Below are 3,959 nucleotides of genomic sequence, written 5' to 3' on the forward strand. Positions count from 1 at the left end.
CACCACCAGCGCTGGGCTTGGAGGTATCTCAACAGGCCCAGCCATTAACCGAAGCTGGCTGCCGGTAGTGCCAGACTCAGCAAGAGGTATGGGGCTCCTGGGGCTGTGTACTGCTTTTTTGGGTTTTGTGAACCTTTGAGTGATTTTAGGAAAGTTTGCAGCATGAATCAAGACAAGTTGTTTGTATGAAAAGCCACTGGAAGTGTCTTGTGTGAGCCCGCAATTTGAGTGGGGTAGAGTCTTAGAGCAGGGTGACCAGTGGTAGCCAGATTGATGGAGACTCATATCTGGTGGCTGCCAGCATCTGCACACTGGGAGAAGGTTGAGTGCAACAAAGGAACAATTATTTCTGCCAGCACTTTTGTCTGGGAGAAAACTGCCCTTCTAACCCTTTCCCTGAACCCAGACAACTCAGTATGTACATAAAGATGAATATTTCCAATGTGGGTTTCTTCTTTTTTTTTCCTCCCCATATGATCTAGGCACCTCCCAAACTGCTGCCCCTGTACTGGAGCTCAGAAAAAGCAAGTCTGTCAATGAGTAAGTCCAGGTGTGGGCCCCTTTAAAAGAATGTCTGTGACTTCACTGGCCCTCCTTCTCATTCAGCCACAAGCTCCACTGTTTTATACAACTAGAAGTTGTGGAGACTTCTTTTCCCAGCACTAGAACCCTGGGCTGAGGAGCCTAGTGTGGAGCTGGGACCCCTTGCTCCTTCGGGCGGAATCCCCACAGTGAACAGAGCCATCTCAATTCTCAACCACCACACATAGGTATGGGACCAGCTCATTCTATGTCTGCCCCTCCTATCAGTCAAGGTGGCCTCTTCTGTTTGTCCCTAGTTGTAGGACTTTTGTTCAGCTAGACTTCAAGTGACTCTCAATGATGGCTTTTCTGTAATTTAATTGTAATTCTGATCTCATTGTGAGAGGCAGCAAGCACAGTGTCTACTTACTTTTTTTCTTTTTAAAAGTCCAGTTACCTTGGAGCTTATTTAAGCTAAGAGAAAAAAGTCATAATGTTTTTATGCAATACGTACTTGGTTCTTTAAATAATAATTGTGACAAATATCAAAGAATTAAGTAATGCTGCACTGTGATCCATACAAAACACCACATTTTGCGTTGTACATAATTTAAAGAAATATCTCAAACATTTTTCAAAATACTGATATAGCCAATACATAGAGGCATGCCTTAGGTGTGCACAGGAATGCAATTTAGAGAGAGAAAAAAAAAAAAAGAAACCCACATTGGAAATATTCATCTTGAAAATCACTGAACAAGAAAACAACAGTAAAATGCCATACCAATTTTACACAGCTTCTATGAGTACCTTGACTTAAATCCAAGAGCAAAAGTTAAAACTCTCCTCTTCTATTTTTGGTAAACAACTGCATGGTAAACTCAGATGATTTTTCCTCCTGAATTTTACCTGGGAGTGGCCTTTTAAATTTTTTATTTAAAAGAGGGCAGGTTTGGCACTTTTATACTGATGTCAAGATGTTAATATTTCCTTGGATCTCAGGAAGATTCATGTTCTTTACAACTGATAGAGCACAGGATGGAGCTCCTGCTAAGCCAGCCTCAGATTTCTCCAGTTTATTTTGTGGATCAATTTGTGTAACAATCTCATTCATGTTGGTCTCCAATATAATCTCCCATCACCATTTCTACAAGAATATTGTGAACCTTGTCTACATGGAAAATTAAATCCAGTTCACAGATATTTTCAAAACACTTCTCTAATGTTTCCACAAATACTTGAATTAGATCTAAAATTCCAAGTTCACTTTCTGAAGAATCCACACAGAAGACAAATTATAACATTGCATAGTGTCTACAAATCAGTTTGTTGTCAGATCCTCCAATTAATAATCCTCCTTCTAGGAAATTACAAACATTTTCATCTCTCAGATACCAAATAGAATGTCTCCCTGATTTGCTGTTGTGTATTTTCACTGTAAGGTTGGTAGAACTTGGAGCGCTGCAGCTTCCCGTGGTTCTTGAAGATGAGGATCACCTTGATAATGGCTGAGCCAGACTGACTGGATGCGTACTGGGGGCCAGGGCCTAACTCTGTCATCCTGACCAGAACTGAAATGAAGTTTAATGTCTAGAATGTTTATTAGGGAGTGCCCTTGGGACCAACCCTTATGAAGGGAAAGGAAGATATGAAAGTGGGCATGTGGAAAAACTGAGCTGCAATTCCTGCACAGTGACAGACTTGACTGATCCTACATGGAGTCCTCGTGCTAGACATGATCTTTCAGGATCATCCCCCTTTGAAATGAGATGGCCAAGCCTCATACTTTCTACATGAGTTGATCACTGGATGTAGTCCACCTTGGGAAAGATATGACCTTGGTGGCATGGCACCTCAAGGTGCTGACACTGAAAATTGTCTGACCTTAGCACTTCCAGAAGCTAGGACAATAAGTTCTTTAATGAAGGCGGATCTAGATGGTGCATGACAGTGTTACACTGCACTTTCAGTTTGAAGTCTTTTTCTCTTTAGAAATTTTCATGAGCTTGTTCTTCTAGATGTTCTGCTTTCCTCTGGCTATTTGCATAGATGATTCATTCTCATTCTTCAGAAATCAGCTAAAATATCAATGCCACAATGAAGCCTTCCTGGTTTTCTTCTTCATACTTCACAATTTATGATTACATATCTGTTTATTAATTTACCATTTCCCAATGATGCTGAGAGATCTATAAAGGCTGGAAGCACATAAATTTGATTTGCTTCTCTTTACCACCACTAAACATGGGTCCCAGTCCATAGCAAGGACCCAATAAGTTGTCTAAAAGTGAATGAATAACAGGATGAATGGTTAAAATGAAATGTAATAAATCTGGATTTGTCATATAGAACTTCATTTTGTGGCAGTCACAGAAAACCAGAGATAATCTAATGTATGTGGTGTGATGCAATCTCCTTAAGTAAGTGGGTTCAGGGAGTGGAAAATTCAATAGACTTTGAGGTCAAGAAAAGACAAGCCTGTTGTTGAAGATGTATTTTAGTCTGCTCAGGCTGCCATTGCAAAATACCATGGAGTGGGTGGCTTAAATCACAGAAATTAATTTTCTCACAGTTCTGGAGGTTGGAAGTCCAAGATAAAGGTGCCAGCATGATCGAATTCTGGTGAAGGCTTTCTACCTGGCTTGTGGACAGCTGCCTTTTTGCTGTGTCCTCACATGGTGGGGAAGAAGAAAGAAGAAGAGAGGGAAATAAGAAGAGAAGGGGAAGAGAGAGAGAGGGAAAGAGAAAGAGGGATGAGAGTAGAACGAGCTTTTTGGTGTCTCCTCTTGTAAGGGTATAAATCCTATTATGGGGACCTCACCCTCATGATCTCATCGAAACCTAATTATCTCTCAAAGTTCCCATCTCCAAATATCATTTGGAGATTGCAGGTGAGGGCTTAAATATATAAATGGGGGGCATAATTCAATCTGCAGCAAAAGGCAATACATTTTGCATTGTTTGTTTACAAACTCTTGCATTGTTTGTTTCAAAGACTCAATAAAAGTGCTCAAGGAATAATATCACCACACATTGTTTGAAATACTAAATGTATACTCCTTAAGACAACATGTGCTATTGGTAATTGAATATGAACAACATACCAACCTTTGAGATAGCAATTTTCAAATGTTCATGTACATTAAAATCTTCTGGGAAATCTGATTAAAATGCAGATTCTTGGACTCCATAGCTGGTACTTCTGCATTTTTAATCAGAACCTTAGGTGATTCTGCTATAGATGAGTGAGAATTACATTTTGAGGAATACCTGACTAGTTATGTCAGCAATAACTGAGTCCTACAAACTGAGTAAACTTTCTGCTGCCTCCTTTTCTTGGCATGACTGCAAGGGCACTGCAGAATTTATAGAGTGTCTAGTGAGTGTTTATAGTTGTGCTAGATGCTTAACCAACAGAGAGAGAGAGAGAGAGAGAG

At 40.2% G+C, this 3,959-nt stretch overlaps 1 pseudogene; it reads right to left on the reverse strand.

Moving 5' to 3' along the window:
- Nucleotides 1-1,423: 1,423 nt before the first annotated feature.
- Nucleotides 1,424-2,082, reverse strand: LOC120593684 (AP-3 complex subunit sigma-1-like; annotated as a pseudogene).
- Nucleotides 2,083-3,959: the final 1,877 nt, after the last annotated feature.

This window comes from Pteropus medius, unplaced genomic scaffold (assembly GCF_902729225.1).
Source record: "Pteropus medius unplaced genomic scaffold, Ma_sr-lr_union100, whole genome shotgun sequence".
NCBI lineage: Eukaryota > Metazoa > Chordata > Mammalia > Chiroptera > Pteropodidae > Pteropus > Pteropus medius.